Source organism: Equus asinus, chromosome 2, assembly GCF_041296235.1.
Source record: "Equus asinus isolate D_3611 breed Donkey chromosome 2, EquAss-T2T_v2, whole genome shotgun sequence".
NCBI lineage: Eukaryota > Metazoa > Chordata > Mammalia > Perissodactyla > Equidae > Equus > Equus asinus.
Genome location: NC_091791.1, coordinates 110515093 through 110525839, shown reverse-complemented (window position 1 = coordinate 110525839; position 10747 = coordinate 110515093). Strand labels below are relative to the sequence as shown.

Sequence of the window (10747 nt, the reverse complement as noted above, 5' to 3'; positions counted from 1 at the left end):
ACCCCAAAAGTCACCTCTGCCTGTTCCTAAATTCTTCAGAGGATTTACCACTGGAAACCATGCCCTCTGGATTCTTGAGGGACTAATTTGTGGGACTAGTGGAGGATCCCACCACGTCCTCTGGGAACTGTGGAATTCTGAAGAGGCGCTCTCTGCCTCCGCACCTGGGGAGTGGGACCTGGCCAGCCGCGTGCACAGCTCCCATGAGGGCTGAGCCAGGCCAACTGCTAACCAGCCCTGTGTTAGTGTCTTAGATCCAAGGGACACATGCATGTTGGCAGCTAGAGTGGGGCTAACTCCCGCTCCTGGGTGGCACATTCTGATTTCTTTGGCCCCTCAGATTGCCTTAGAAAGATGATAGTAATAGAAGAGAGGGAAGAGATGTACACCAGTTTCAATTAGATACAATGTGGCAGAAAGATGTAAATCCTTTACAGCCAAGGAGAAAAGGGGAAGGTGATTTCCTGCTCCTTGTCCCTTACACGCTCACTGATGGACAAGAGCAGATCTGAGTGGGTGGGAAATCCTTTTAAGTCCACCTTGCCTTCTGTGTGTATCTAAATTCTGAAAGGTTCAGATCAGGACTCTGGGTTCCCACGGGAGCGAAGGAATAAACACCGCACAATTGCCGCTTTCTAGAGAAGCCTTAAGACAACAAAGCACTCATTAACGGAAGAAATATACCATGGCAGGCACCTTTATTTTTGTTTAGTCTTTTGACAGGGCTGGGATGGAAAGAGTTATGCGATAGGGAGAAAGCCCTACCTTCATTTAACTTGCTGTATGCTGCAATGGGGTATAATTACCTATAAGTGTAATTACAGGGAAGACAAATGGCATTTTTAGCTGTGGTCTTAAAGAGGGGAGTTAATTTCCGACTTTGACCAGAACTATGTTAATTAGCCTCATGCTCTCTCTTTCTCTGAATGGAGGTTCCTCGCCCAGGACGGAGTGGGGCTGCCTCTGCTGTACCTTTGAGTAATGAAAGGACACCGCGTGCCCGCCGAGTTCGGGCTGCTGTATTAATAAGGCTACTTTCCTGTCCATTTATCATCAATTAAAGGTGCGCCAGTTTGTAAAGTAACCGCACCTTCGGCCCAGCCGCCCAGAGCGGCCCCTCATTTATTTTCTGCCCGGTTTCGGTTGGAGTTAGACCTACCTTGCAGCTCAGAGGTGACAGGCGGTATGAAAAAGTACACTAATTGAGACATCTCCGGGGAGAAATAGAAGAAAACTGAAACGGTAATTAGAATGAGAGGGTTTCAAGCTGGGTAAGGAAAATCGAATAGAGGTGCATATTAGGGGCTGTTACAAATGGGGATGAAAGTATTGGAGGGGGACAAAGACAGAAATGGATCTTAGAGTGTGCCCTTTTAACACTGCAGAGAGAGAGAGGAGAGAGGAAGAAAATATCCTGGGTCGGGGTCCGGGCTTTTAGGAAGGGTGGCATGCGTGCGGGCTGTAGGCAAAGCTCATCAGGAACTGCCGGGCAGATCTCAAGGGTTTAAATGGAGGCTGATGTTTTGGGGAGAGGAAAATGTTGGATCTCTGGTAGGGAACATGGCTGTAAAGTTAAAATGTGATTTCTAGCGCTCCCAGGCTTTGGTGCAGAAGTGGTGAGGGAAGCTGCAGGGATGGTTCCCGTGATTTGAAAACGAGAGTGTTCTTACACTTCTGCCTAAGACTATCACTTGGACACCCTCAAACCTCTGTCCTCATAGGATTCCAAGGATGCTTCCGTGAGTGCAAACCTCCCGGGCCAGAAGGTAATGGACACGGAACAACTTCCCCTTTTGGGTCTCAACTTGCAAATGTCTGTTGAGCGTGGATAAATTTCTTGGTTAGAGATTTGATTCCAATTGATCATTTTCATCCTGAAATATTAACTCCCAGAAATCAAATACAAATGGGCCATTTTAAGAAATGTCCCATTCTTAGTGTGAGAACAGTTTTGAATGGCCAGTTCCTATTTCAGCTTACTAGATTGTAAGCCCCCCGTCAGTGCCAGCCAAATGCAGAAGCTCAGAGAACATGGTGGGGGGCTTGGTCCAACGTTGTTATCTAGCCAACAGAGCTTTGTGGTCCAGGATGGAATTCCTTAAGCAATGGAATGGTGATGCACGGACCCTCCAGGTTGGAAGAGAAAGAAAATATCTCATAGCCCAGCCGCCACTGGGAGGTCTGTCAAATTGCTGGGAGACTCAGGTTGAACCCCATCAGCAACAGGGAGCCCCCGGAGGCGTTATTCCATCCCCTCGTACCTGTACTTCTCTCTGCTGAGTAGACAGCCCCCATACACTTCTTTTAATGCATCTCAGGACCATCTTGGTTTCTTCAGCAGCTACATCACACTAAACATCATCATCCATTTCTACTCACTATTCGTTAAGTCCTGTGATGTGTGTGCTGGAATGCCCCTGCTCACATGGAGTTCATGGTGCGATGAGGAAGATCCACGTGGATGGAGGAACTGGTCGTGGTGTCAGGGAAGGAGAGGTCTGTGCATTCATGAAATTATAGGGCGTGGGCTCTGGTCTGGTTCGGTGGGAGTGGAAGCCCCTGAGGAACAGGTGTTCAAGCCAAGACCTATAGGCTGCATAGGTGCTGACTGGGTGAAGCAGGGGTGGGACTCGAGACGTGGTGAGTGTCCTAGAGAGGGACAGCACGTGCAAAGGTCCAGAGGTGAGGAAGAGTGAGGCATACCGCATACCAAATGAAAGGATAGGAGTCCTGGATAGAAGTGACTGGACCAAAGAGTGAGGGGGTACGAGGTTAGGATGAGGCCAGAGACTGGAGCCAGCCTGTCTTGGGAGGGCCTGGGAGTCCAGACATGAGCTCTGCCTTCTGCTAAAGCCAGAGGGGGCCCTTTTAAGCAGGAAATGGTGTGATTAGATTCTCAGCTCACTCACATCAGCAGCCCCTGAGTCTTTTTCATGTGTCCTCCTGGGAAACCCCGTTCCTACCTCCACTTCCCTTCCTATGATGATGCCCCAGCTTTTCACAACCCAGTGAAGATCTTTGAGTTTATCCACATATCAGACTTCATTGTATGCAATTATGACTGTCTATATGGACATTTATTTTTGGGGTTGCTTCTATCCCCTGATATATTTACTCTGCCTCCCAGCTCTGCTTGATTTTGCTCTGTGTGTCTCCTCTGATTGGTTGCAGGTTGATGAGAGTTTTGAACCAGATAGAGCCTGATGACACTTCACTGTCTTCCAGGCTGATCTAGACCCATTCGTGGGTACTCAGTGAGTCCTTGTCTAAACCTCCCTTGAATCCTAACTGTGCTAACATCAGCCTGTGGCTTCCTGTTTCCATCACCTGGGAGGGTGCAGGTGGGCGAGGGGACCCTCGGTCCTGCAGCCACCCCAAAGCTGGGCTCAGGCTGTGTGCTGGTGCAGCTCCCATGGCCTCCACACCGGAACTGCTTAGATCCCCTCACGGACCCTTCCCTGAGGAGCTTTTGGGAAGGCTTCTTTCCTCTAAAGCCCATCTGACTCTGGGCTGAGAGTGCAAGCAGCCCCAGTGACACCACTGCCACCGGCACTCGGAACATGAAGGAGGCTTGCAGTGGGAGTGCCTGCGGAACTGATGAGCCATCCCGAGAGGCCTTAATTTGGAACCCCTTCTGAAACGCATTCTGCTTTGGAGACATTAAGATATTGACTCAGTTGTCAGATGGTTCAAATGCTTATTTTTTTCAGCACCTGAAGCAATTGGAGGTTTTCTCATTATTACTCCAGAAAGCAGACTAAATCCCACCCAACAAATGTGGAGCCTGCAAGTGTTGGGTCCCTGAGTGCTTCCATGGGCTGGTTCTGTGGTCAGCTGTGTGGGCTGGTTCTGATATCAGCTGCAGGTCCCTCTTGAGCTCCCATCCGTGCTGGGGCTCCAGGTCTGTCCTGCTCCCATTGGGAGCTCTGGCTTTCATCAGCCTGTTAGATGTGTCTGTGGAGCCTCTTTTGGTCTTGCATGTTGTCACCTCTTGTGCATCTTGGAGTTTGAATGTGCTCTGCTTTCCTGCTGCTTTCAGTGCCTGGTGTGGGGACTCCTTAGTCCCTCTACCTGCAGCTATGCACCAATTGTCCCCAGAGTTGAGGTGCTGATGTACACTCCCGGAACATACTTGCTTTCCTCCAGCAAGCACTTGATGCAGACGCCTGTCCTCAGTGCCCATTGTCAGCTTCGTGGGCTTGCTCTTGGGTCTACCGTAGCACTGGGAGGACTTTGGTAAGACTGCAGCCAAGCTCCCTCCCAGGAAGCACACAACTCCCCCGGCAAGGACAGCAGAAGCTCCTGTGCTGCCGAGATGTCTAGCTCCAGTCGCCTCCCCCCACGGCCTGATCAGACTTCGTCCCTTGCGTCAGGACAGTGGCTCTCTTACCCTTCCCTGCCTGTTTTAAGAAGGCTACAGATTTCTGGATTGCAGCTGCCAATTAGCATGCTTTGCTGTTAATAACCATAGTAATGGCACAACTAATTTCACTGATCATGCAGAAATACTTATCAAGGCAGCATATTTGAGTGAGAATGGGTAATTTTATAAAGCCATGAAGACATGGACTTACGAAGGTTGAAAATTCAAAGCAAGTACGACTTGGATGGTGTGGAGTTGAATTAGCTAATTATAGTGTTTTATATCTGTGTTTGATCATTATTAAAAAAAGTTTCTCCTGCCCCCAACACACACACAAAAGCGGGCAAAATCCTATCAAACAAGTTTCTCTTTGAATTTAAAATTACTCTTGGGGACAGGGAGGTTTCTGAATCACAAATGATAATTTGGACATCAAAGAGATTTTCCCTCCTCCTTCTAAGGGAAAAAGAGCTTTTTCTTCCCAACTATATAAGAAAGCGGAAAAAAATACATAGATTTGAAAGTAAATTTTCACCAGGGCAATAACAGAGTGGGAAACACCAAGTTCTGTGTGCAGACAAGTGTGAATGTTGCTCTAATGAAATAAAATGTGGCCTTAAGAAAGGGGCTGATGACAAGGGACAGCATGCCGCGTGTTCAAATCGGGTCCAGGACTAAGTGACCATTTCTTCCTGAGCGGAGCCCACCCAGATGCTATATTTCTCATCACTGTCAATCAAGAGAAGGGAGCCTCGATATCCAAGAATAATTAACTCTGCATTGGCCTCAAAATTTATTCTTTAGAGAAGAAATGATGAAAAGTCACTTCTAAAAATTACAATATTCTTTGATAAATAAAGAAAGGTACTTGGCTCCGTGTAAAAGTATTCAGTTTCAAATGGATCATCAATTTTCAAAGGATGGTGGACCCACAAATGGAGGAAAAAGGTCCACTTCATTAATTAGTAAGAACAATAATTGTCTTCTATTCTCGATTTGTATTTTTGGGGGATATCATTTCTGCAATCGGATTTTCACGGGCTGGGGTACACTTTTCTTCTTTGTCTTGTTCCTTTGCTCTCTGGCATTTAATGAATGCCAATAAGTAACATAGAATAATCTATAGATTAGAAAGCGCTCTCATTGGGTCTCATAACAATCTTGTAAGGTAGGGAGATGATAGCTCCCACATTGGCAAACAGGAATCTCGCTAACTAAGAAAAACTGACAGCGAACATCATAATTATGAAGGGAACATGACAAGGATGTCTGCTCTCCCCACTCCTATTTAATTTGGGGAGAGCTCGTTAACAACCACGTACGGAGTTTCCACAGGATTCTGGGAACCTCAATACCTGCTTTACATTATGGTATTTTGTTTAATTCTCCCCCCAACACACTGTGTAGGGACTATTTCTCCCATTTTATAGATGAGGAAGTAACAGCTCAGAGAGGTTATGGTCTTGTCCAGAGTTGCACAGCGAGTGACTATCGGAGCAGACACTTGCCACCACAGCAGTATGTCCACTCCAAGGCAGGAGTGCTCTTCTCTGTCTGACACAAATTCCCCTCTGATGGTTTTAGAAAGACGAATGCTGAGAGGGGCCACAGCCAGCCTGCCTCAGGAGGCGGTGAGGCCAGGACACGAGTCCAAGCGTCGTGTGCTCTCCTCGGTTCCTTTGCATTTCTCAGTTGTAGACCAGACTAGTGGTAGACCTTTAAAGCTTTTGTAAATTTTGAAATACTGCGTGCTAAAAAAATACATAGCTAAGATTTTTCTTTCCTCTCCAGTGAAAAACAAATTCCAATTGGGAAGTTAAAGGAAAAAATCCAGTGTAGCACTTACATTTTAATGCCCTTTAAGTCTCTGAGGTCATTGTAATATATTGTCTGGTTTTTCTCATGAAAATATGTACCTCATTAAGCTAAATAGACTAGAATAGTTTAGTTCAGTGGGGTTTCACATTTTGTGATTGATTTTCATTTTCTTAGGTTATAAATTAAATTTTATGAGACATTGGCATGAAGTCGAGGGCAGAAGACCCCATTGAAGTGAAAGTAAAACAAAGTCGTGGTGAGCTGCAGCTAGGCTAGGCCTGCTCGCCTGTGCCGGACTCCACTGCACCCGAGTCAGGACACCACACGGGTGTGTCCCCACTGCGAGTCCAGCCTTGCTCTCCATCACCTTAGGTTCTTTCTCTGCCCACTCCCAGATGGTGGGGACAGGAGAGGAGAGAAGGGAGAAAAAGGGGGAGAGTGGTGGGCTTCTGTTTCTTCCCAACACCATTTCCATTTTTTCCTCCTCTTAAGCTCCCTCCCTGTGGCAGAAGGGGTCAGATGGGGAGGGAGGAGGAATCGCCCCCGCCCAGAGCTTTCAGGTAGAGCTGCTCCCTGCAGAAGTGGGGTCACTGTCTAAAGATTTCCAGCTCCTTCAGGCTGAGGGGACAAAGCCACTTAACATGAACGCATGGAATTCCAGCCAACTAGAAACTATTGTATTAGGAGAAAGTACGTCAGCTAGAAGTGTGTATAGAGGTTCTGCAACTCCCAACACAGTCTAAGAATGAATATTTCTGAGTTTTTCTGTTAAATTAATTGGCTGCTTGTTCTTTCATTTTATTATCTGCCCTTGTTAGCAAACAAGCATTAGCATCTGTCAAATGCTTAAGAACACTTTCTAGAGAAAAGCATGACGTCTAAAAAAATCATTAATGTTTTGGAGAGAGCCGAAAGAATCAGGCAATAAAGCTGTTTACAGCCTTTGTGTGTGTGTATGTGTGTGTGTGTTTCCCCTTTCCTTCCCATTTCTGGTTATAATAATGTTATTATTATTGATATAGTACAATACTCTAGCATGATAATAATTATAAATTAGTCACATGAAAAATGCAGAGTTCATTCCATTATCAAGAGGATGTCCCTCTACGAGGCTGAATGTCTAGCTTTTTTCCTTTTTAATTATGGCGGTCTCTGGAGATGATTGAGCTGTTCCCTGTCCCTCTTATCCAGCCCATTAGTGGCATGTCGTTGTTGCTCATTTCTAAATGGAAGTGTTGGGAAATGGCTCAGTCTTTGGAATAAAGAAATCAAAACATTTAGGGGGTTGTTCTTTTCACTTTCCCCTTGGATTTGGAAATATCTGGGCGAACCCAGATATTTTAAGGGGTGCACATAGGTATTTCATCAAACTCCAAAATACAAGATTTTGCTTTTAATGAGAAAATTGAGAGTTGTCATTTATCTTTGTGTTATTTCAGCTCGCTAGGAGACCAGATTGCCTTTTCTCAGCGAGTCCTCCTCTGATAAACTTGGGGAAGAAGAGTCCTGTCTTCTCAGGTTGGGAGTGAAGATGAAGGTCAGCTCACAAGTCCACGCTAAGTGGGAGATGAGTCAGGGAAACGCGAGGGGAGGAGAAGCGAGCAGTCATCACGTGTGTCACTGAGCCTGCTTCCCACAGCAACCCTGACAGGACCCAGAAGCTTTGAGGCCCTGGGGACTTCCGGGGCCGTGCCATTGGTTGGTGGAATGGCTGGGCTTCCCTTTGAAGAACATATGTTGTTCATATGAGGTAAAATATGTTGCTTTACCCAAGTACATTGGACACAAAGCAGTAATTTCAACGGACTCTGTGACATTAACAATCTTAGCTACAGCACGTATTCTGTCCCGTCAACACCAGTTCTGCTTTTTAATGAGCTCATACTCCGTAATTGCTAATGATATCAGCATTGTCAATTACTGTTTACTGGGCGTTTTCTTTTCAGCGTATAATATGTGCCAAGACTTGACATGAATCATGTCGTTTTATCCTTACAATTCTCAGAATTATATGCAACTCACAAATAAGGAAAAGAAGTTCCCAGAGGTTAAAATAACTTGCTTAAAGGGCACACAGTTGTGGCGGACCCAACTCCAGGCCTCTCAGGCTCCAAGTCTTACTCTTAATCATCATACTTCGCACCAAAGGCAAAGGGTCTTCCTCTTTCCTATAATGAAAAGAGGTTAGTGAATTAGCTTTTTAAGAAAATTTACTTTAATTAAAAAATTTTTTATGCTAAGATGGAGCATGTGCTTTTCCACCTGATGCCTGCTGAGATGGCAGGACTGGGTTGAAGTCCAAGCTCCCTTCGTGCTTTACTGCTTCGATGGGAATCTCAGCCTTTGCCAGGGGAGGGCTGGCTCTCTCCTCATGGGTCAGCTTCACGTCTCCAAAGCACGGGCTCCTTTCGGAGTCTGATGTTCCCTTCTTAGATCCTGCTCTCTGCCTCCGTGAGTATCTCTGGGAAACATGCTCTGGAAGGCTTGATGGATGTATATTTCCAGGACATTTTTCCCTTTTGCTCATTGCCTACTGTGATACATCATGGAACCCCTCCCGACCAGCTCATATGGATCTAATTTCTTTAAACTCTTTATTAAGAAAAATTTGAAACGTACATAAGAGGCAGAACAGTATATTGAGCCTCCACGTATCCATTGACCAGCTTCAACAATGATTACTAGCCAATTTTGCTTCACCTATACTTGTCCCCCCCCACCCCATTCCCAGTGATCATTTTGAAGCAAATCTCTGACATTATATCATTTCCTCTGTAAATACTTGGGTATATATCTCTAAAATATAAAGTCTCTTTAAAAAATGTGCTTATAATATCCTTATCACACTTGACAGATTAACAGTAGTTCTTTAATATCATCAAATAACTCTCATTTCCTCAATGGTCTCATAATTTTTTTTTGGTTTTAAATCAGGTTCCAAATAAGCACTGTATATTGCCATTTGTTGATATGTGTTTTAATTCTCGCTTAATTTATAGACTTCCTCTCTCAGTCTTTTTGCTTTTCTTTGCTCTTTATTTGCTGGAGAAACTGGGTTATTTGTCCTATAGGACAGTGTTTCTCAAACTATGTGTGGTGGAGGACCAGTTTTGTTTTTTTTTAATTGAGGTAACATTGGCTTATAACATTATATAAATTTCAGGTGTACATCATTGTATTTTGATTCCGGTGAAGACTACAGTGTGCTCACCAGCCAAAGTCTAATGGCCATTCATCACTGTACACGTATCCCTTTACCCCTTTTGCCTCCCCCACCCCCATTCCGCTCTGGTAACCACCAACCTATTCTCTGTGTCTATGTGTTTGTTTTAGTTTTAATCAATTGCAGACCAATACTGGGGTAATACTTAAGAACTGATTGCTTGAAAAACTGAATTAAAAAATGCAGAAAATACCACCCTCAGTTTTTTGTTATTAGATTCAAAAGACAAAAAATTACATTTCAAATAAACATAATCACAAAAATGTAACATAGACAACAAGAAAATAATTATACAAACTGTAGTCATTGTTCAATGAAAGTATGTATATTGTTGATTAATAAATTGTAATTACATCCACATATTTTGTCATTACGCAATTGTAACTAAACAAAACTAATGAATAAAATAGCAATTTCCCATATTAAACACTTATATGGACACTTTGGATATATGCAAACACCATATATATTACTATTTAAAGATTTTATGTAATGAAGAACTTGCTTCTTTCTTGTAAATGTAATTAATCTAGGTTGCATTGATGACAACATTACCTGCAGAGGATAATGTACATGTGGACTCCTTCTTGTTTTGTTTTAATAACAGTTATATTAGAGAAAGCAGAGGTATGTTGATGGGAATAGAATAAGAGATTTTAAAGCAATTTCAGTGAGCTCCAGATGTTCATTTTTAACTTTTATCCAAAATGAAGCAAAAAAAGCTGCATTTTTAAAATTTGTCCTTAATTCTTTACCAGTAGCCAGTTCCAACACTTTTTCCTTAAAGTTATAGTTAGATTTACATAATCTTATCCAATCTGACAATCTCTACCTTTTAATTGATATATTTAACCACTTACATTTAATATAATTATTGATATGGTTAACTTTAACTCTACCTCTTTCTAGTTGTTTTCTGTTTGTCTGACCCTTATTCATTTTTTCCTCTTTTCCTGCCTTCTTTTGGAATATTTGAGTACTTTCTATGAGTTCATTTTATCTCCATTATTGGCTTATTAGTTATACTTCTTTTTAATTTTTTTAGTGGTTGCTCTAGGGTCTATAATATATACCTTTAACTTATTATAATCTACATTAATAATATTATACCACTTTATATATAGTGTGAGAACCTTACAACAGTGAATTTTCAGTTCCTCCCTTCTATAAATTGTGCTATTGTTGTCATGTGGTTTCTTCCACATATATAAGTCCCACAATATATTGTTACTATTTTTGCTTTAGCCAATTATCTTTTAAAGAAATTAAAAATAAGGAAAATATGTTTTGTAATTACTTTCATTTTTACCATTTCCAGTGCTATTTATTTTTTTGCATAAATT

General features: G+C 43.2%; 1 long non-coding RNA gene across 4 annotated transcripts; it reads left to right on the top strand.

Annotated features, from left to right (window-relative positions):
• Positions 1-1074: 1074 nt before the first annotated feature.
• On the top strand, positions 1075-10374 carry LOC139041770 (uncharacterized). 4 transcript variants are annotated; one of them, XR_011497620.1, is made up of 5 exons: positions 1075-1242; positions 1591-1766; positions 2339-2496; positions 3172-3254; positions 7621-10374. It is a non-coding gene; the product is annotated as an uncharacterized lncRNA (long non-coding RNA). The 4 variants fall into 4 exon arrangements; XR_011497624.1 differs by lacking the exon at positions 3172-3254; XR_011497623.1 differs by lacking the exon at positions 7621-10374 and having other exon boundaries at positions 2342-2496; positions 3172-7606.
• The last annotated feature ends 373 nt before the right edge of the window (positions 10375-10747 follow it).